Below are 24,857 nucleotides of genomic sequence, written 5' to 3'. Positions count from 1 at the left end.
GGCATCTTCGGAGGATCCGACGTCCGTATAAAGATTAAAAAAAAGGATATAACAAATCACGCAAAACAGAGTATAATGGCCTAAACAACTAGAGAGTATATAACTGATAGAATGTCCAAGACCTATCTCAAAGTTGTTCATTGGGATGTCGTAACAAATTCTGGGCCATAGAAGCTCACCAATTTTGCAGCTGAGAAGTTACGCTTTTCACTACCGGATGATATTGGGTGTGGACATACCGCTTAGCATTCTCAGAACCAGGTTGGTCAAGCCACTCAGCATATATAACCCTGTAACACAGTAAAGAACACTCAACCAGAAAACAAGCCAAATAAATAATTACAGAGTTTCTTCCAAGTGCAGAGTATCACAATGATGAAACTCAAATCAAATGCAGAAAAATTTCTCGTGACGTTCCCCAACTATTCATTCTCAATGTGCCCCTAAAGAATTCCCAAGCCATAAGAGACGCCATATAGCCAAACAACAAACTCATAAAGAGTCAACATAAGATTGAATCAAAAACAAAGCACCCCGACAATCTAACCAAGACACAGACTCAACCAAACACAACACAACTACAACGATTTAAGGACAACCCTAAAAAGAGAGCAAATACGACACCCAAGATTTAGAGTTCCAAAACCAACACGAAGATACACGACTAGATTCAAGTTGTCAACTCATCTTAAGCATCAAAAATGGTAATTTTCCTTCTGCCTACTGAGAAATTCGGGTAACAACAATGGTAAGGGTACTCGTGGTAACGGAAATAGTAAGAAGAAAGCTAAAGGTGGAAAGGGGAAATCCCCTGCCTCTGCGCCAATAACGGCGTCTGCTGCTTCTCCGGTTGCTGCTCCGACGGCTCAGATGCCGTGGCCTCCGGGTTATGGGTCATGGCAGTGGCCCTCTTCCCCATGGGGTTACCCACCATGCCCGTACCCGGCTGGTCCTTGGGCGAGACCTCCTGGTCAAGGATGTGGTGCAAATTCGGGGATATTGGGTCCGCGACCAGCTACTGCGTATACGGCTGAGGGACCACCGTCTCAAACGGATATTGCTGCTGCAATGTATACATTGGGTTTGGGTCCACCGGAGCCTTGGGTGATGGACACTGGCGCTACTTCACATATGACATCGGACCAAGGTAAACTCTCGTCTTTTGTTAATTCGAGCATTCCTAACGGTATTATTGTCGGAAATGGCCATTCCATCCCAATTAAAGGTTACGGTCAGTCAAAAATTCCCAAACCCCATCCCCCTTTTGTTCTTAAAAACGTGCTTTATTCTCCACATCTTGTCAAAAACTTAATATCGGTTCGAAAATTCACTACTGATAATCACGTCACTATTGAATTTGACCCTTTCGGTTTTTGTGTGAAGGATATGCGGACGGGGACCCAACTCATGAGGTGTAATAGTCGGGGAAACCTATACCCTCTTTCGAGCACCAACACGACCTCGCCATCGCCCATTTTTGCTGGTTTAGCTACATCGTCTCTTTGGCATGATCGTTTAGGTCATCCCGGAAATTCTATTATTTCCAGTCTTAAGAATAATAGGTTGATTGATTGTAATTTGTCTAGCAAGTCTTTTTGTCAATCTTGTCCTCTTGGTAAACAAATTCGTCTTCCTTTTACTATGTCAAAATCTAGTACTTACATGCCGTTTGATATTCTTCATTGTGATCTTTGGACTTCACCCGTCTTAAGTTCTGCTGGCCATAAATATTACCTCTTAATTTTAGATGATTACAAAGAATTATTTATGGACTTTTCCGATAGCAAAGAAAAGTCATGTAAACGCTCGACTCACGCATTTTCACGCCTACATACACACCCAATTTGACCGTAAAATAAAATCGATTCAATGTGATAATGGTTCGGAATTTATAAATGGTATTTTTAAAGCCTTTTGTGCTACACATGGACTAGTTTTTCGCTTGTCTTGCCCACACACTTCGTCACAAAATGGCAAAGCCGAACGCAAAATACGTTCCACTAATAACATGATTCGCACACTTTTATTTCACGCGTCTATTCCGGTTAAATATTGGCATTATGCACTTGACATGGCTACCTATTTGACGAATATATTACCAAGTAAACCTATCTCTTTTGACACTCCTCTTCGTGTACTATATCATCGACATCCGGTATATAGTCACCTCCGAGTCTTTGGTTGTTTATGTTACCCACTTATTCCCGCTACCACTATACATAAATTACAACCGCGCTCAACCCCGTGTGTTTTCTTAGGCTATCCAAATAACCACCGTGGATACATATGTCTTGACATCGCTTCTAGTAAAGTCTTTATTAGTAGGCATGTTTTATTTGATGAACTTAATTTTCCTTTTGCTAAATTATGTTCCAACGACATTTCCACTTATAATTTTTTGGATAATAGTTTGTCACCATATATTGTCAATCATTTAAATGACACTCTGCCTTCACCAACAACAAACCCCCTCCCCGTCGGGTCCCTCTCCCACAAAGGCTCGACTCTCCCCTACCCGTGATCCGCATCCACCGCAGTTGCCAATCCGACAGCCCCTGCTACAACCAAAGACCACACCCCGGTTTCACAAAGAGCGGGCCCCCCCACTGCTCAACGGCCTCTGTTTGACCATCGACCACCACCACCACGGCTAGCTCCGCTATGCCTGGTCCCACGGCTCGTCACGCTACGAAAGCAACGACACGCGCTGATCACGGTATTTATAAACCCAACCCAAAATACTTTAAACCCAACCCATCCCAAAATTTGAGTCACACTCTTGCTATTTCACCGGTTCCCCGTGACCCCGTGTCCGCCCTTCGTGACCCTAATTGGAAAATGGATATGGATGACGAGTATAACGCTCTTATTGACAATAAGACTTGGGTCTTGGTTCCACGTCCTTCAAATACCAATATTATAAGGTCTATGTGGATTTTTCGTCATAAGTTTCATGCTGATGGTTCTTTTGAAAGGTATAAGGCTCGTCTTGTAGGTGACGGGAAAACACAGCAGATTGGAGTTGATTGCGGTGAGACTTTTAGTCCGGTTGTCAAACCCGCGACCATACGCACCGTTCTGTCAATTGCGGTTTCAAAGTCTTGGGCTATTCACCAACTTGACGTAAAGAATGCTTTTCTCCATGGTACACTCAATGAGACGGTTTACATGCATCAACCCACTGGTTATCGTGACAGTTCTCGTCCTCATCACGTGTGTCTTTTGCAAAAATCGCTTTACGGTCTAAAACAAGCACCGCGTGCTTGGTATACACGGTTTGCTGAATATGTTTCCCGCCTTGGTTTCTCTCATAGCAAAGTGGATCATTCCTTGTTTATCCTTCGACGAGGTACACACACGGCTTATCTATTGCTATATGTTGACGATATCATCTTAACATGCTCTTCCGAGACTCTACGTAAGTCGATTATGGGTAGCCTTAATGGAGAATTTGCAATGAAAGACCTGGGGTGCTTAAGTTACTTTCTGGGAATATCAGTTCAGTCCGTCAACAATGGCCTGTTTCTCTCGCAAAAGAAATATGCCGAGGAGATTATTGAACGGGCTGGAATGGCCTCTTGTAAACCGGCCGCGACTCCCGTCGACACGAAGCCCAAACTCAGCGCTTCCTCCTCCACTCCCTATGCTGATCCGACACAATACCGTAGTCTTGCTGGCACTCTTCAGTACCTCACATTTACTAGACCCGACATTTCTTACGCGGTTCAACAAGTTTGTCTTTTCATGCATAATCCGATGGAAGATCACATGAATGCATTGAAACGGGTCATTCGGTATGTACAGGGGTCCCTTGACCGCGACTTTTGGATTCGACCTTCTGCCCCATCTCATCTAACCGCCTATACTGATGCTGATTGGGGCGGGTGTGTTGGGAAATGTGTCCTCAACAATAGTGCGATCACATGATTTAAATATCATTATTAAATCTCATTTCAAGAATACGGAAGGGATGATACATTACATATATATAGTCAACTGGTCCACACATATCGGTAATGATTGGTGGCTAGAGTTTGACATTACTTTTAGATGTCGTCGACGGTGGTGATCAATTGATCCCTTGAGGTCACACCTAAAGGACGATTCCCTTAATTGAAAAGGTTAATTAGTTGTATACCGTCTGATTAATTAATTCCTTAAAATTGAACAATTCGATTTGTGAGAAAGAGAATATTGATATCTTATTGTAATGGGATTAAATAAGATTTATTTTAGTAATAAAATGCTTTGTTGCTAAAATTATTTATTGTTTGAGAAACAATAAAGATAAGAATGAATGGTTAATTATAATTACAAGAAGTTGTGAATTATAACTGTATGACCCATTTTATTTAAGTGATCAAGCATCACTAGTCAATTTGTTGAATGTAATTTAATTAATTTATAAAATGATATTTATGTGATAAATATGCATTTAATTAATTAGTAACATGTATCATACTACATGTGACATATTGTGTGACAAATGACAAATTGACAAAAATAAAATGGTAGTCCATTTTATACATAATGGACCGAAAATAGTGGGTGTGTTAGTGGGTTTTGGTTGTTTTATTTTATTTGATAAAATAAACATCATGATGACTACTCTTGACTAGCCTTACAACCTACTCCACTTTCTTACACACCTATATTTTTTATAAGAGAAAAAGAAAAGCAATGATGCTCCTTTGGGCTAGAGTTGGGCGGCACACACACTCTTAATTGAGTAGTGTTGGTTGCTTTATTTTTCTTAAAATACTACCATTCATAAAACATGCAAGATGTTCATGTAGAATTTCCTCTCTTCTCTCTCTTCCATCTTCATCAAAAAGGATGAGATTTTAATCTAAATTGTTCATATAAATTACTAAGATTACTAGAAGTAGTATATGAGTATTAGTAATAGATTTTAAGGTAAACTACAATACAAACATCTAGTACATGTTTATTTGTGGGATTAAGGGATTGTCTTGGGTGCTACTAATTGGAGGGCTTCTAATTTGAAGTCAAGAATGTTCATCCATTAATGGAAAGCTCAAGAACTAACAAGAAGGAGATCTTGTTAGTGCCCATTATGACCGAAATCTTTATGGTGAGAAAATATTTTCTTATCTTATTTTATTAAAGTTTGCATGCATAAAATCCACATTTAATTTTATGACAAATTAATTTTAACATATATGAGTATGTTAGTATGTATATAGATCTACATTTCCTTCAGGGTGTCCAGACACGCGGCGGTCTACGTCCGGCTACTGCGTATACGTTGGCGATAACTTGATTTCTTGGGCCTCGAAAAGACAGCCTACCTTATCTAAGTCTAGTGCCGAGGCTGAGTATCGTGGTGTTGCAAATGTTGTATCGGAATCGTGTTGGCTGCGGAATCTTTTGGTCGAGCTCCACGTCCCTTTGAACAAAGCTACACTTGTTTATTGCGATAATGTGTCTGCGATTTACCTCTCCGGTAATCCTGTTCAACATCAACGCACTAAACACATTGAGATGGACATACATTTTGTCCGCGAAAAGGTGGAGCGAGGTGAAGTTCGCGTCCGTCATATTCCTTCTCGTTATCAGATTGCGGATATTTTCACTAAAGGCTTACCGTTGGTTCTTTTTGAAGATTTTCGTGACAGTCTCAACGTTCGGTTACCTCCCGTTTCGACTGCGGGGGTATGATAGAATAATAGTGAAGATAATGTAATTATTTTCCATATTATTAGTTTCCTAAGTATTTGGCAATCAGTTATGTAAATTAGATGTCGATATTCTGTTGCCTAATTGTAAGCTAACCTAGGTGTATATAACTGAGAAGTTTAATGAAATACAATCACCGATTAATCTCTTTCACCTACTACAACCTTTACAAATACCTTCTAAAATCCGGACGAGTTTATCCACATCTACTCTACGTCTGAATGCACATATCCTTTACAAAGATAATTATTTGTAGAATCAAATCAAGCTACTCACTCCCTGTTCATGTTAACGATTGTTCACAAAGACTATAGCACACTGCACAATCAAAGACCTATCACCATAATAATTTGGCAATCCAATACGCTAATAAGATCTTGTCTCATTTGGTCACCCAATACATCCATCAACAGAGAATCAACTTGGAGATGGGCTCAAAAAAGAAAAGGAGGGATTTTTTGCATGCATACCATCAGAACACGACAACAAATATTTCCAATGGAGCCAAAGACTACTGAATTATGATGGAATAAAGCAAAATGACGCAATTTTCATCTTGAGTCATTCGGAAACGGCCTCTTCGTGTAGCTAACACAAGTGTAAGGCTGCATACATCTGACCCTCCATCTCCCTTACCTCTCAATTTTCGGGAGCCAGTGAAGCATTGGGGTAATGTTGTTGTTTGTAGCTGACACTATGCAACATTAGCCGTAGTTGTGTGTCTAGAGTCCACTGTAGCTCATAGAGTTAGGTGCATGAGACATCAACAATGTTTGTAGGGATTTTTGGTATGAACCACACACGCAATAGTAAAGATAAGAATCGGAAAAATAATAAGGACACAATATTTACGAAATTGGTTACATCCTCACTATAGTCCGCACTAGGAACTTTATTGATTATCAATATAAGGATAAAAATTACATAAACATTTGTCATTTTTTTATAGCTAAATGTCAAGCTATAACTTTCATGCAATATTTTCGTATTGATAACCATGATCAATGAAGAAGTAAGTTTCGGTAAGTTAGAACTTCATTCTCATATGTTTCTCATGAAACATATCACTACATAATGCAGGGACTTATTTCTAACAATCTCCCACATTCCGACAATTATGGAGATAACATCAACTTTACTTTTTCCACCTAATGCAACTCATGTTCCGCTCATGCCTCTCGCAACCCAACCTCGACCCTTTACCGTTCAAGTTTGTTCTCACCGGCAACCACACTCATCGTTTTTCGGGGCGTGCCCTCTCACCTAAACGAAACACCCTTACATGCCTTATTCGAACTACTTGAATTTCCGCACACATTTGAGTGTGCGAGTTTCACCATGTGCGTTCTCGGACTACCTTTTGCCTTCAAGCCACCAATTTTATTTCCATGGTGCTTCATATAAGGCCTACTATACATAGATTTCTGATCTCGCAACAAGTCTCGTGAAACCACTATATTCATCCCTTGAGCAGTTACACTACTCAAGTCACTACGCCCTATAGTGGTGTACGAAGTTTCACTTTTAGTCCACGAGCTACCACCTTAGCTTCCTCGACTATTTTCAAGGAACTTTCTTCTAAGACAACCTTGTAGCTTGCTTAATCGAGCTTTCCAACAAATGTCAATTATCTGGCTCCCACCTTACCCCAAAACAGGGTACGGATTTTAACATCACCCTTTCCCATAATTAGCATCGCCTTACTATTTGCCAAGTAAGCAATACCACACCTTCCACCAATAAACTTATGAAAGAATTTTTACATGGGTTAGTGTGAAGACTCCATCGGATCTTCGACATTCACTGCTAAACGATCACCTTCATCCTCCACACCTAGCGCTTGTCTATCCAATTTTTCCCACTCCTTTTTTTCCATGGAATCCGGCTTAGCGCCTTCAAAAGGAAGATGCGGATTCTTTGAATATAAATAATCCGTTATTTGCATTTTCCAGAAAGAAAAATCTTTCCCATCGAATATATCGAACAAAATTTTGCTTTCTACCATTATTGTGAATTTTAGTGGATCGCCCTTCCCTCACCTGCCCAACCGGGTATTTTTGGTATAAACCACACACGCACAATAATAAAGATAAGAATCGGAAAAATAACAAGGACACAATATTTACGAGGTTCACCAACTTGGTTACATCCTCACTATAGTCCGCACTAGGAACTTTATTGATCACTCAATATGAGGATAAAAATTACATAGCATTTGTCATTCTTTTATAGCTAAATGTCAAGCTATAACTTTCATGTAACATTTTCGTATTGATAACCATGATCAATGAAAAAGTAAGTTTCGGTAAGTTAGAACTTCATTCTCATATGTTTCTCATGAAACATATCACTCCATAATGGAGGGACTTATTTCCCTCCATTATGGAGAAGTATGTTTCATGAGAAACATACGTAAACGAAATTCTAACTCAATGAAAGTTGCTTTTCATTGATCACGTGAAATTAATATGAGAGTTTCATGCACTTATTTTGTCTAGGAGTTATAGCTTATTATTAGCTATAAAAGGAGATGAATAACATTGTAATTAGTATCCTCATATTGAGTGATCAATAAAATTCCTAGTGCGGACTATAGAAGGACCTAGCTAAGTTGGTGAACCTCGTAAATATTGTGTCCTTGCTATTTTTCCGATTATTATTATCTTTATTATTGTGTGAGTGACTCATACCAAAAATCCCTACACACCTGTCCAAATCCTAAGAAAAATGGACAACAACGTAATAATGTGGTTGGAAATGCGTGATTTTTTGGCAGATAGTGTCGAAGATCCGATTGAGTCTTGGGAATTAGACTAAATTCCTTTCATAAATTTAGTGGAAGGTGCGGTACGGCTTACTTGGCAAATGGTAAAGCGGTGCCGCTTATGAGCAAAAAGTGATGTTGAGATAGGTACCCCAATTGGAGTAGGTGGGAGCTAATAGATGTCATGTTCATCCCGAACTTGAGAAAGAAATTGACATTTGTTGGAAAGCTCGATGAAGCAGGCTACAAGGTTGTCTTTGAGGAAGTTCCAGGAAAATAGTCAAGGAAGCTATGGTGGTAGCTCGTGGGACTAAGAGTGGAACTTTGTACACCACTATAGGGTGTAGTCACATGAGTAGTGTAACTGCAGAAGGGATGAATATAGTGACTTCACGAGACTTGTTGCGGGATCAGAAATCTAAGCATAGTAAGCCTTATATGAAGCATCATGGAAATAAAATTGGTGGTTTGGAGGCGAAAGGTGATTAAAGGGAGCACAAGGTGAAACTGACATGCTTAAATGTGTGCGGAAATTCAAAAAGTTCTAGCAAGGCAAGTAAGGGTGTTTCGTTAAGGTGGGAGTGCACGCCTCAGAAAACGATGAGTACACGAAGCCCGACAGATATGGTTGTCTTTGGGAACAAAGTTGAATGGTAAATGGTCAAGGAACTGGACTCTTACATGAAGCATGAGTGGAACATGGTTGAATTAGATGGAAAAAGTAAAGTTGATGTTACCTCCATAATTGTCGGGAGGTGGGAGATTGTTAGAAATACACTACAAGAAACAAGTCGTTTACCAACCGATTTTACCGACCGCTCAAAAAGTCGGTCTTTGAATCCCATTACCGACCGATATCAGTTGGTAAATTAAATATGGTCGGTAATTTACCCACCGATTATCTTTCAGACGGTAATATTATAAAATCGGTCTCTAAATATTAAATTACCCACCGATATACTCAATTTAGAGACCGAATTAACAATCGGTAGGTAAATAGACCAAAGCAAAAAAATAAAAAACGACCAAACACATATTAGGGTTACAAACACATACTCCACAATTTACCACAACCACATACTCATACTCCACAATTTACCACACGACTGATCCATTCTCGCCGGACACACCCTCGCCGGACCCACATCACGTCGACGTCCCGACACTTCCGGAGCAACCCTCACTGGACCCACCTCACCGCCGGTACTGTGGTCAGCCCGATTGAAACCTCTTCTTTCTCCTTTTCCTAATTTTATTTAGGTATGTTTTTTCCATAATTTTTTTGTTCTTAATTGTTTTAGTAGTGTTATTATGATTGTTTAGACTTAAGTTTGTGTAATATTTGATTATTTGTTAGGATTTGAATGTAATTTTGAAATTGCTTAAGTTAGGGTTAGGTTTTGGTGAAATTGGGGAAGTTAGGGTTAGGTTTTGGTTTAATTTAATATTGGTGATGTTTATTAAATTGCAAGCAAAGCACGATTCCTGGGTGTGTTCACAAATTAGATTAGTAGTGTTATTATGGTTGTTCACAACTGCCAAATCCAACATAAAACTTGAATCCATTGTTCACATTATCGGACAGTGCACATAACTTCATAAGAATTATTTCTTCAAAATTTCGGAAGGTGTAGTGTACTGAAAGGATGGACAGAGACAGGGATGATCATAATGTCCATACATTCTTTCACACCCAATGCAACTTATTTGATAGTTTACGTATTTTACGAAGGATCAGGCCAATTCAGCCATAGGGTGCTCAATTTTGCTATAAGTATAAGATGGTGCAGGCAGGAAACTTCAAGGGCATGTAGGGAAAATGTTGAAGATATATCTGATATATGGACTATAAAAATCAAACTTTGGATGAAAGAACTCTAGAATCATCATACAATGCCAACATAAAATCATTTCCAGAGACAATTAAAAATCACGCAAGCCGCAGCACAAATGGAATTAGACACTCCCCATGATCCTGTATCTACAAATAAAAAATACAAGCCATGAAATGTGGGACATATAATTTGACTTCAGTTATTCTTGTTTAAGATCGTCTTAATTTAAGTTGTCTCACAAACTATTATAATTTCACCGTCCTAAGTTAAGACGATCTTAAACAAGAATTTGTAACTTAGATATAGTGATTATTACTTCTTTATGATATGTTTGTTCTACCTGTTGAATTTAAATGTAGAAATGTTTTAGTTTGTGTGAAATTGGAGTTTTTAATTTTATGTTGTTTAGTTGGGGATGTTAGAAATTTGATATTGTGATATTTATAAGAGTAATTAGGCTTAAATTTGTTAAAATTAGTTTAATTAATGTTGTGATTTACTTAGTTAATTAATGTTTGATAGACTTAAGCAGTTAGCTTACTTAGTATAATTATAAGCTAAATTATTTTCTTATTGCTAATGAGTTCATTCATGTCTTTTTTTATCCTAAGTTGTATTTCTCTTTTTATATAGAACAATAATGAAGAGGGTGGAACGAGAATGGATGTATGAACGGGTGGATGATAGAAAAATGGTTAAGTATGAATAAGTAGTTGGGGTGAATAGTTTTATAGAATATGTTAAAACCCAAGATGAATTTAGTCATTCACAACTCATTAGATGTCCATGTGTCAAGTGCAAAAATATGAAATACTTGAGTGAATTTGTGGTGCACGAACATCTTATTAGGAAGGGTTTCACGGGGAACTATTATGAATGGGTGTGTCATGGTGAGCCTTTTTCTTTTCCAATACCCAACAATGAACCAAACACCCACGCTTCCATTGGCGGATCATATCGAGACATGGTAATAGATGGTTTAGGAGACACGGCGTTAGACCTTTTGGAGGAACCTCCTATCGGTGAAGAAGAAACTCCACACCCTCAATTGAAGAGTTTTTTTGATATGTTAGAAGCGGCGGAGATGCCTTTGTATAAGGGGAGCGATATGTCAGTGTTACAAGCAACTGCAAGGCTTATTAACATAAAATGTGAGGATAACTTAACGCACAAATGTGTAGATAAGGTTGCCTCACTTCTTGAAGATGCTTTACCTCGGGATAATGTGATGACCCGCACATTCTATAACGCAAAAAAATTGCTTAAAGCTCTTCAACTTCCCTATCAAAAGATTCATTGTTGTGAAGAGGGTTGTATGCTCTTTTGGAATGAAGATGTGTCACTTGAAAAATGTAAGAAGTGTGGCAAAGATAGGTACAAGCCAAAACCTGCAAGTGGAAAGAGCATACCTCACAAATTCTTAATCTACCTCCCTCTAGGTCCAAGATTGCAACGACTTTATGCAACTAGGAATATTGCGGAGGCAATGAGATGGCATGATCAAAACCCTCGTGTGCAAGGTACATTCGCTCACCCAAGTGATAGTGAGGCTTGGAAGCATTTGGATAAAATGTTCCCGAGAATTTGCCAAAGAGCCTCGAAATGTTAGACTTGGTTTGTGCACAGACGGTTTTAAACCATACGGTCAATTTGGGAATAATTATTCATGTTGGCCTGTAATTCTTACTCCTTATAACCTACCGCCATGGTTATGCATGAAGAAACCGTTTATGTTTCTTTCCTTGATTGTTCCCGGTCCTAAAAATCCTAAAAAGAACTTGGATGTCTATTTACAACCTCTTATTGAAGAGTTGAAAGACTTGTGGGAGGTTGGTATACCCGCTTTCGATGTGTCGAAGAAACAAAACTTTCAGCTCAAAGCCGCTCTTTTATGGACCATTAATGACTTTCCAGCTTACGGCATGCTTTCTGGTTGGGCAACCGCCGGTAAACTTGCTTGTCCTTATTGTATGGAAGAATCAAAGGCCTTTTGGCTTCCTCACGGAGGTAAGATGTGTTGGTTTGACTGTCACCGACATTTCTTATCCACTAACCACGTATTCCGTTATAATAAAACATCCTTTCTCAAGAATAAGTTTCAAAAAAATGATGAACCCCCTCCAATAATGTCCGGATTTGAAATTTGGGAGAATATTCGTGATTATCCAACTATCATTGACGGATGACAGATTTGAATTTAAGGAGTTGAAAAAATTGAAAACGGGATGGTTTAAGAGAAGTATATTTTGGTAATTACCGTATTGGAAGCATTTGTTGCTAAGGCATAATTTGGATGTCATGCATATTGAAAAGAATTTCTTTGAGTTGTTGATTCACACAGTGATGGATAATAAGAAGAAAACCGCCGACAATCACAACTCAAGAAAAGACTTGCCCAAATTATGCAAAAGATCACATTTACACATAAAAGAGAATGGTCAAAAGCCAAAAGCTCCATTTGCTCTTGATAAGGCTCAAAAGAAAGTGTTGTGCGAGTGGATTTGTAATTTGAGGTTTCCAGATGGATATGCATCAGACTTGAGTAGGTGTGTTGATCTAAAGGATCTCACTCTTCATGGGATGAAGAGTCACGATTGTCACGTATTCATGGAAAGATTATTACCAGTTGCCTTGAAACACTTATTGCCGAAAGATGTGTGGAATGCAATAACTGAAATTAGTCTATTCTTCCGTGATTTGTGCGCCCCGACCCTCAAACTCGAAAACATAGAAAATCTAGAACACAACATTGCCGAGATCCTTTGCAAGCTTGAAAGAGTGTTTCCGCCGTCATTTTTCAATTCTATGGAACACTTACCTATACATTTGCCTTATGAAGCAAGGGTAGGAGGCCCAGTGCAATATAGGTGGATGTACCCTTTTAAGAGGTAAATGAAAACATCTCTTAGTTAAATTACTTATTCAAACTAATCTATATATCTTGTATATGCTACTAACACTAAAAGTGTATGTAGGTTTCTAAATCACCTAAAACAAAAAGTTGGTAATAAAGCAAGAATAGAAGGGTCTATTTGCAATGCTTTTTTAGTGGAAGAAATATCAAATATCTGCTCCCAATATTTTGAAGAGCATATAGACACAAAGGCTAAAGATTTGGATTTTGGAACCACAGAGCAAACTGATTCTACTTTACCCGAGCTATTCCAAAAACATGGAGGTAAATCATTCACAAAAGGAAAAATAAGATACTTGGATGGAGAGGAATATGAGCGTGCCCATCTTTATGCCTTATCAAACTGTGAACGATTAGAAAAATATGATAGGTACGTAAGTATAATAACATAATTAGTTTTATGAAATTATCTAACTTTAATAATATTTATAGTAGTAAAAACTTTGAAATTTTAGGTTATTCGAAGCTTTCATCCGTGAGCAACATCCACAAGTTACTAATGACGATGAGGTTTGGAGTTCATATGAGAAGCTCTATCCACCGTGGTTTAAAGAACATGTAAGTTTCATAGGTAAACATTAGACAAATATATACAAACCTTAAGTACAAAATATATTTACTTATCTAACTTTGAAATTAGGTAATTCAAGAGAATATCAAAGATGATTTGTTGGTTGCCTTAGCAATGGGTCCTTCTAAAGAAGTACAAACTTGGCAGAGATATTCTATCAATGGCTTTAATTTTCACACATTGAAGTATGGGAAAAATAAAGCTAGTATGAATTACGGTGTTTGCGTAAACGGTATTGATGGAGATGACTATTATGGTACCTTAGAAGAGATCATTGAGTTAAGGTATTGTGGCGAACAAACGGTTTACAACGCCATCTTGTTCAAATGTTGTTGGATGGATAATTCTTCAAACGGCACAATTGTTCATGACACCTATAAACTTGTAGAAGTTAATCATAAGAGGAAGTACGGAAAATACGATCCTTTTGTACTTGCACATCAAGTTAATCAAGTATATTATGCTCCTTATCCAAACACAAGGAAAGATAGAGATCATTGGTGGGCGGTGTTCAAAAGTAAGGCAAGATCAGAAATTGATGCACCGGTTGACAATACTATGGTATTAAAATAAGAGGTGATGACACCTCTAAATTTGTCTTCCATTGTCGAAGATGATCTGTTACAAGTTTTGGATGAAGGTGGCGATGAGGAAGAAGATGAAGAAGAGGTGGAGTTTCATAGATTACAAAGAGGAAAGAATGACATGTACGACAAAGATGAAGATGATTTTATAAATGATGATGATGATGATGATGATGATGATGAGGAGGAGGAGGAGGAGGAGGAAGAGGAGGAGGAGGAGGAGGAGGAGGAGAAGGAGGAGGAAGAGGAAGAAGAAGAGGAGGAGGAAGAGGAAGAAGAAGAAGACTAGTTCTTGTTTATTTTATAATTCATCTATGTATTAAGACTTACATTTTTAAATCATGAGAATTAGTTCATTACATTTTCTATTAAGATTAGTTAATTAAATTTCCTATTAAGACTAGTTCTTGTTTGTTATATAATTTATCTATGTATTAAGACTTACATTTTTAAATCATGAGTATTAGTTCATTACATTTTCTGTTAAAATTAGTTCATTACATTTTTAATTCATGACATTTATCTATATTGCTAATGTTTTCTAGTGTGCATTTAATTTGTTTAAGATGTCAGGCCGAGGACGAGGACGGGGACGGGGACGAGGACGAGGTGTGGTATTTAGGAACCAGCAGCAGGAGGATGAGGAGGACAGATCTGGAGACGTCTCCGAAATGGTCATGGATCAGAATCCGGAGCACACCGCATCTACGGCATCAAAGTGTGATGTTATTGAAATAGAGCCGGGAAAGCTATGGTACAATTTGTTATCTATATTGTATTTTTTTAAGTAAATGCAATTTAAACACGAGTTTAATCAATTTTGCATTAATATTGATATAGGTTTGACGACACCCAGGTGACCCGGAGAGTTACCCGCTCTTTCAAAAACAACTACGATTTCCCTTACTTCAACTGGTCGGAAACTCCACAATCCAAAAAAGATGCATGGTTCAATGGCTTTAGGGTATTTATATTGTCTCTTACCTTTGTTTACAACTTAAATTTTTAAATTTCATTTCATGATCTCCTAGTTGGCTATTATTATCTTTTCATTGACGAAAAGATCAATTTCTGAGCAAAGGATAGTCTTTGCCTCTGACTCCGTGAGACTGATAGGCAACTTTGCAATACGAGTCTTCAGAGACCTGATTGCATTTCTCATACTGATAGAGAGGGGTCTGCATTCACTTAGGTATGAAATATAATTACTGATCCTGGCTGTTAGATCTCTGGATAGAGTCTTCTGAGGTGGGGTGTGATAGTCTTCAATGGCTTCTTTAAAAGCATATAACATAGCAATAAATTTGATTTGTTGTTGGTTCGAGTCAATTTGATTACTCACGTCTTGTGTGCATATACATGAATGAATATGGTCTTTTGTTTGGATGGATTCGGCCTTGTAACATACTTAAAAACTTGTCTTAAGACGGCCTCATGAATTTGCTAGAAAAACCATGTATATATAAGTTGATGATGAGTTACTTTTGTGGACTGTTTTTGAGTCGATCCCACGGATGATTTGAACCAAATAGTTGATTCCCGCCTCCTTTGTATATCCAAGTATGTAATGGGTTGGTGGTATGTGAGAAATTTTATCCTTTTCATGCTTAAAATTTCGTCTTAAGACGGTCACAAAAGAACTTTATAAATCGTAAAAATGGACTTTGTCGAGCAGTTTTCGCGGGCTGTTTTGACGGGTTCCTTTATGCTAAATTGAACCAACTTTCTTGCTATTGACTCAAGTACATGTAAATGTTTGGATTGGGTCTTTTGTTTGGGTGAAATCCGCCTTGGTTTGGCCTAGAAAACTGTCCCAAGACGGGCCGGACAGAGGGAATTGTTGCATTTTGGTCACTCTTGTTGTCGGTGGTTACAAATGTTATAAATTTGATTTGATTTGTTAGTGGCTGCAACAGAGCTTAAATTTTTTACAGCTTAAATTTTTTTACATCTTAAATTTCCCTTATTTTACAGCTTAATTTTTTTTTTATTTGTTAGAGTTTGTGCAAGTGGGATTCAAGGTATGATGAAGAATGTAGGATAAGGTATGACGAGACGGCTCAGAAACGTCTAAAAGGTTCGGTAAATGAAGCCGCTAGGTCTAAAGCTAATCCGGGTTGGATGCTACCTTATGTGCACAAAGCGTTCCTTGAGAAGCGGAAAGGTAAGGGATTTGTTAAGAAATCAGAGCAAGCTTCGTTAAATAAGAGAGGTGGAGAAGATGGCCCTACTACACACCATTATGGGTCAATCAAAGCGGTAAAACATGCGGCAAAGATGGTAAATAACTTACACTTTTTACTTGTTCATTAGTTAGTCGGTAATTTGAAGAATTTGCTGACTTTGGAAATTTATCCGAATATGTTCGTGGGAAGTTTGTCGAATATGTGTATACTGGAAGAGAATACAAGTTTGGAGGGAGGGAGTATATAGTTGAACTATATTTCTTGTTGAACTATATAGTGGTGACAGGAACAAGTCTTGTTGTCCAGCCACCCATGATAGAAGTGGTTATTTGTACAAGTTAGTGTATTGTTATATAAGTATGTCCCTTGAAATTGATTCTTTGTTTTGGTATTTCAAAGGCGAAGGATAGGGAGGGAAAGATCCCTAATGCAGTCGAGCTATTTCTTGATACTCATAGGAAGATGATCGATGGCAAGGAAGTATGGAGCCATCCGAAAGCAAAGAAAAAATATGTAAGCATCACTTAACATAATGGCCCCCTTTTTTCATATAATAATATTGGAGGTGGCTGAGGATGTTGAACCTGAACATGAACATGGGATGGAGTATGGACCACTTAACTTTTATTCAAATATTAGCTATGTTATTATTTTAATTTGTTCTTTTTTGCGATAATGCAGGAAGATTATTTAACAAGGGTACGTGACCATGAAAGTAGAGGAGAACCGGTAGATCCTAATGCCATTTGGTTTGATTTGAATAACGGATTCGTAAAGGGAGCTATTTTTGGTTTGGGAACGGCCGCCCCATTGTATTACACTCAAACCCCATCTACTTCTAAAAAAGGTAAGTCTTCCGCCTCTCAAACCTATATTCCCGGTGTTCTAACTCAAGCAATGGAGGCACGTGAAAGAGAAGCCGATGAGTTTAGGAAGTTTAGAGAGGAATCAATGCAAAGAGAAGAGCTAATCTTGAAAAGTCAAGAAGAATTGAAGCAACAACAATTGAAAAGTCAAGAAGAATTGAAGCAACAACAATTGAAAAGTCAAGAAGAAAATTTGCGAAGTCAAGAAGAAATGAGACGACAAATTGAAACCTTGACTAAAATGTTTCAATCACAAACTCAATACCATTGCAATACTAACTTTTTGAACACTCCCCATAATCCAAACGATGATAATTCCGGCGGAGGCGGAATTGGAGGAGCCGGTGTAGGATATCAAGTTAGTTAAGTAACTCTAGACTTGTTTCATTTGAATGCGGGTTAGCTAAAGTTGGTATGTATAAGACAATGTAGTGGTGTATAAAAGACTTGGATTGTGTAATTGGTATGATTTTGAGACAATTTGGCAATGAATGTAGAAGACTTTGTTAATTTGAAGCGCTTGTTTGTTGGCAAAAATGTGTACACTAAGTTGTAGAAATTTGCAGGAACAAATCATGGCAAAAGGGGATGGCAAATGAGCAAACATATACACAAATCTAATATAAAATAGCGACCGAAAGACAAATTTGCGACCGATATAATAATTTACCGTCCGAAAACATTCTGCCCAAATTCACATTCCACAACATTACCGACCGAAAAAACCAATTACCGACCGAAATAAAAAATTTACCCACCGATTTAATCAATTTACCGACCGCTTGTCGGTGGGTAAATCCATTATTTACCCACCGACTTTACTTTTTCCCACCGTTTTCGGTGGGTAATTTTATTATTTTACCGACCGATTTTCAATTTACCGACCGCTTTTACCAATCTCGTTGACTGGTCAACTCCTTTATATTCTGACCGATTTTCAATTTACCAACCGCCAAATTGGTAGGTAATTTTCTTAAATTAGCGACCGCTTGTAGTCGGTCGGTAAATTATGTTTACCGTCCATATTTACCGACCGATTTTTGTCGGTCGTAAATATCCTTAAATCGGTCAGTAATGCTATTTACCGACCGAATTAGAAATTTACCGACCGTCCAAAACGGACGGTAAAGGACCTATTTCTTGTAGTGATAAGTTCCTCCATTAGTGATATGTTTGATGAGAAACATATGAGAATGAAGTTCTAACTTACCGAAACTTACTTCTTAATTGTTCATGGTTATTAGTACGAAAATGTTAGATGGAAGTTATAGCTTGGCATTTTGCTATAAAAGAATGACAAATGCTATGTAATTTTTATCCTTTTATAGTGAGGACGTAGCCAAGTTGGTGAACCTCGTAAATATTGTGTCCATGTTATTTTTCTGATTCTTATCTTTATTATTGTGTGTGATCCATACCAAAATTCCTTACAGAGTGTTTTAAAATGGATTTGTTCCATTGTTTAGTTAGACTATTTTGAAATGGAGTTTATAACTTCATCTTAACCTCCTAGGATCTCATACATCCCTTTTCCCCCCAAGTTCCTAACTCAACCCTTCTTCCTCTTGCAATATCAATCCAAACAAGTCGAAGAAGGTATGGGGTTAAAAAACTTTATAAAAGAAGTAGAGAGGAGCTTTTTCACACAACTAACATAGTTTATCATATATTCATATGACAGTGTAACAGATCAACGCATTTATTACAACTTTACAATTGCATTTAAATCCTCACATTGCTCATGGAGACGTTTTCTAAATGCTGAATCAAATCATTCGCAGACTGTCCAGCCTTTGGCTTAATTTGTCCACCACCATTCAAGCAGCCTGCATGACAACATTCTACTAGTAAACAATCCATCCCTAAGTTTGAATAATAATAATAAATATAAGATGACTAGGATACACCATTTTAACCTGAAGGACATGCCATAATTTCAAGAAAATGAAAAATCTCCTCCATTTTTTATTTTCCTCACAACATTCTGCAAATTCCTAAATCCATAACACAAGGCAAACCGCAAGACAGTTTTACCCTCAGCCTGCATTAGGAAACACTATATCAGTTTTTTCTTCTTTTCATCTGAAAGGTTAACATCGAAAATAATCAATCTAAATCTAATACACATCACCCCAAAACTGAACAGAATGGCAAACTTAAACTCAACAACAAGTATCAGAGCGAAAAACATTGTATTGAATAGTTGAAAAGGCTAGGCAATGAGATAGCAATAACGCAATAGTGCAATACATATTCCAGGGTGACAGATAGAAGAACTGGATGATGTCAAACTCCTTCAAATTTTACGGTCTCCCTCCATTTCTATTGTCCCATTTGACTTCGGCTGTCAATAATGTGGACTTTGAGCAATGTTTCTTACAATATACAATTGTTGAAAATTTACAAAGATAATATCAGAATAGTTGATTTCATAAATCAAACATGACAAATTTCCATGGTATCTATGCTTATATTTTGAATCTCGAGATACTAAATTATTAATGTTCAAAGTTGATATCAGTAGACCACAAGAATCAATTGGCGACGAAATAATTCGGCAAGGAGGTAGTAATTTTTCATTAAAAGACCCAGGAAGTTGGAATTTTGAGCAAGAACTCAGAGTCAACTTCCACAGGCAATACGATGTACTACACGCATTGCATCAGAAGCCAAAAAAATTTGCAATCCATTTAAAATCATTCATCTGCAAATATTTTCCGCCTACTTCAAACAACTTATATGAAGATTATTCAGAGAAAAAAAGCAAGCACTTACTTCCAAACTGACTTCGCGGAAGTCTGAATTTCTTCAAGTTTTAAAGTTGACAGGCCCTTCTATGTCCCTGCCATAAAGGGATTTAGCAGCATGCCTGAAAATAGTTTCAGCAGAACCTCCAGAACTTCCATTAACCCCATAAAGATTTCCATCGTCTGTAGCAGTAGTCAACCTAAGGTATACAGTGCAAATTGTCAGTCAACATCCAAATTAATTCAAATATCCGCCACCAGAGTTAATTTTCTTATATTTTATGTAACGGAGATTCGTCCAAGGTACTAAAATCAACTGACTGTGACTGCAAAACAACCAATAAGTGATTTGGTAATTGATTTACTAGACTGAAAAACATTTAAACATAGTTACAGGCAATGAGCACTCTTTAATTACCTGTATTCGTTCTAAAACCTCCCCAGATGTCAACATAGAATCCACCTCAGTAATCTGTAAATCACCATTTAGGAAATCTCCATCTTCATATTCCATTTTAAATACGAAATTGTCTCTAGCGGCCTCAAGCTTCTTGTCATAACAAGGCATCACAGCGACATGATACACTTCATCCGGCCTGTTTATAATTCATTAATGACTGAGAGAAAATGACAAGGAAATCAATTCACCAAGTCACATATAATATACTAAAAACCATCTAAGAAACACAAGGGTTTGAGACTGTAGTCTGAAAACTTCATTCAGACAGTGTGGTGTTATCAATATTACTTGAGAGACATTTTCTTACAGAGGTAGTGCTTGATGACAGCTCCAATTGTTTGCTGAGGACTTTTTACAGATGAAATATATGGCAATATGTAGGATCCAAGAGTTTTTTCAGCATAGCAGATCCATCCTAACATAAGCAAGGAAAGGAAAAGGAAGTATATTTTCTGAAGGAGAGAGGGGAACGCGGCTGAAACCAGGTAGAAAAGAGTGCCAAAAAATTTATACCTGGGCATACAGATGAAATCATGGGTAATTCAGTTTTGCATACTGCACCACTCAGAGGCTGATTTTGCTTGTGCCGTGCAATAAATTCATTATATTCTTCAATAAGTGCCAAATCTCTGAGTGACTTAAAAAACAACTTTCACTCCCAGTGACTTAAAAAACGTCGTGAGCTTTCTGAGAACCTGAAGGAAAGATGAATAATCAATCCCAGTCAGAAAGAGAACAAAGAAGAGTCCATGGAGAATGGAACCTTTTACCTTAATCACACGCCTAACATAACAGACAAAGCAATATCAGAAGCATAATTATAAAGATTAACATAAATTAAAACCAGACAGACTCATAGTCAACTTCAAATTATAAGGTTAGAATGTTACCCATGTGTGTCTCAGCGGACGAAATGCATTCATGAACTTATGATAGATATACGAGCCCTCCGACCCTTCATAGTTAAAGCAATCACACTACCAACTTTAAAAATTTAAAAATAAATAAAAAAATACGGAAAAGATTACAAATGCCACTCTAGGTTTCACTCTACCATTTTTTCAGGTTCATCAAATTAATCTTTTTAGTCTTCTCTTGCAATGTCACAAGCTATGTTACTTCGATGTTTCACTTAATCTGCGTGTCCGTCCCGTGTCCGACATGCATCTTGAGCCAGCCTGGCACGCGCTTGGTTTAAAAAAGTGCGCCTACAGCGTGCCTTGTTGAGGCACTAGCACAAACGCCTCGGTGCATTTTAGGTGCGCCTTTTAGATAAGGGTCACCTAACAAAGCTCACTAGTACGCACTTTATGTATCTTTTTCCTCTACATCTTTAATAATGCCATTTATTTTCCCCATTATTCCCATCTTCTACTCCTTTACATGTTAGCCACCTTGAAAACTCCTAAAAGGGTATTGTTGCCCTAAATTTTATCTGGAAAATATAAATGTGTTTCTAAAAATAGGGCGCCTCACGGTCTGAAAGGCGCGTGTCTTGGCCTTGCGCGTTGTCGCCTCGGCCCCTTAGCGCATGTGATGCTAGAACTCCACTCTCAACCCCACCATATCGGTGTTGACAGGACCCGACCCGGATTGAGGACACGAGACCCATGTACTCAAAGAGTCCTAGAACCTCAGCTTAGCATCTCGGTGCACCTTGCGCCTCTTCAAAGTAAGAACAGGCATCCGACACACCAATTTCAAACACGGCAACGACAAAGCAAATTAATCTCTATGACTTGTCTTACAATGTGACAAGCTATTTACTTCGACGCTTCACTTAGTCTGTGTGTTCATGTTCGACATACATTTTGTGCTGCCAAGATAAGCTTCTGAAACACCAATTTCATTTCAGTCACTGCACCGATACATCCCTAATGTCTCCTAATTTAGTTAGAAAGGTGTAAGAGAAGAGAAAGAAGAGAAGGGTACAAGGAAAATGATATATACTAATAAAGTAATAATAACCCAAACAAGCTTCTTTTTCTTTTTAACAATTACCATCTAATTGTTCATCTTTGTTCTACTTTTCTACTTCAGTTTCACCGGGAGATGTTTTAAATTTTCTGTAATTGACACATACGAGTACTTCCTTAGCGTATAGGGTCCACATTAAAAAAATGCAAATATTCAACCAGATAATACTTTTGGCCTTACGGGCAATTAATTATCTTCCCTTCAAAATTTATGAAACATGTCGAATACGTGTCTGCAAAATTGGTGAGGACACTCAATTTGACCAAGTTCTGAAATAACCAATTTCTGAAAATTCTATGTGAGACGCTTCGACACGTGTTGGACATGACACTTCTCTGCCGATTCGGAATAACATTGGCCACATAGTCGCATATGACAAAGAAGTCATTTTCTTACCATATTTTAAAATGACTGCATCGCATTTCAGATAATGTAACATAGTAACAATTAATGTTGATTGTTGGTGGGAAAAAAAAGCTGATACAAATGGTAATTCCTTCAAGGCTTCAACATAACTCCTTGTTTGTAATAGGCCACCTCCTTTTTGAAACCCTAATTCTAGGAATACATCTAATCAGAAAAGGTAACTCTACAATAAAGATTACGTTTAGCCCAAATTGCACACTACGAAATATTACTGATTGTCTCAAGCTTCTCCAAATTTCTGGGGGAAAACAAATGGGATTATATTTAGGTCTTCCTACTGAATTTGGTACGAGTAAAAAGGAGACATTTGCTTTGGTTGTTGAGAAAGTTCGTAAGCGGGTACTAAGTTGGAATAATGTTTTTTTATCAGCTGCTGGCCGTTTGACCCTTATCTGTTCGGTACTATCCTCACTTTCCGTTTTCTCTCTATCTGCATTTAAAATGCCGGTAAGTGTGGCATCTAAGATTGATTCTTTGATATCACAATTTTGGTGGGGTGGTAGTAAGGCAGGGAAAGGAGTCCATTGGAGTAGTCGATTATTTCTTCATTCTTCCAAGACTAGTGGTGGCTTAGAAATTAGGCATGTTGGTTGCTTGAATCAGAGTTTGTTGGCAAAAATCGGTTGGAAAATTGTTCATAACCCTGAGAGTCTAATTAGCCGTGTGGTGGGACAAAAATACAGAATCACAGCAGCTAATATTATGGGACCTGATTGTTCTATTAAAGGACCAATTTCATGGGGAGGACGAGGAATTAAATGAGGCATGAAATTACTGTGCAGTAATCTTTCTTGGCAAGTTGGTTTCCCGTCTTCCCTTGATATTTGGAAGGATAACTGGATTCATGGTACATCTTTGGGGCAATTAAAATCACTTACTGCTGTGGAGACTTTGAATAAGCCACCATTGGCGGTATCGTTATTGCAGACTCCGCTTGGTGAATGGGATTTGGATAGGGTTCTTCATATTTGTGGGTCTGATGTTATGCCCTTAGTTATGTCTACTCCTATTCCTTTGCCAGATGAGCCTGATTGTCTCTACTGGAATCTTACCTCTAATGGCCAGTATTCCATTAAGAGTGGCTATGCTCTAGCCTTCTCTAATCTATGGAATGCACGAGCCTCCTGTAAGGATCGATCTCGTATGGAACCTTCGTCTGTTGCTTTTTGTAAAAAGTTATGGCATCTTCCTATTCATAACAAATGGAAAATATTTTTATGGAAGATATTATCGAATTCCTTATCTTGCAGGCAAGAGTTCAGCAGCAGAGGTCTTCCATGGAATCCCTTTTGTCCTTTCTGTGACTCACACCAATCGGTTGTTGAATCACTGAGTCATTTATTTCGTGACTGTCCCTTTGTTTCTCGTTTCTGGGCTGCTTCACCATTAGGAATTCGCAGCAATATTGGCACTAATATATCTATTCAAGACTGGATTATAAATTGGTTCAATCTTTTGCAGAAATCACCTGAACCTGTTTACTCTATTTCCTTCTTCACTAGCACTCTTTGGCATATCTGGTGCTTACGAAATAAAATCGTCTTCGAGAGTGACTGCATTAATTATAATAGCATCTTTCAGCTTCTAATGACATATGCTATGAATAATATTGAGGTCGAAGGTAGAAAAGGGAAGACAGTGGTTGCTCGGGACACTGTGAGTATGGAGGATATGGAGGGTGCTGTTTTAATACGCAATCATTATCCACTTTCTTTGATTGGGTCTGCTATATGCGTTAATCAGGTCCGTATAAAGTGTGATGCATCATGGAAGACAAATTTCAGAGCTACTGCAGGCTGGCTTCTTCAAGATAGTACTGGTAATATC

The 24,857-nt window shown here is 37.9% G+C and overlaps 1 pseudogene; it reads right to left on the bottom strand.

The window, feature by feature from the left end:
- Positions 1 to 70: 70 nt before the first annotated feature.
- LOC141602253 (protein NAR1-like) lies at positions 71 to 22,992 on the bottom strand (annotated as a pseudogene).
- Between the last annotated feature and the right edge of the window lie 1,865 nt (positions 22,993 to 24,857).

Source organism: Silene latifolia, chromosome 9 (assembly GCF_048544455.1).
Source record: "Silene latifolia isolate original U9 population chromosome 9, ASM4854445v1, whole genome shotgun sequence".
Taxonomy (NCBI): Eukaryota; Viridiplantae; Streptophyta; class Magnoliopsida; order Caryophyllales; family Caryophyllaceae; genus Silene; species Silene latifolia.
The sequence above is the reverse complement of the archived record's forward strand: the minus strand, read 5'-3'. Positions and strand labels throughout refer to the sequence as shown.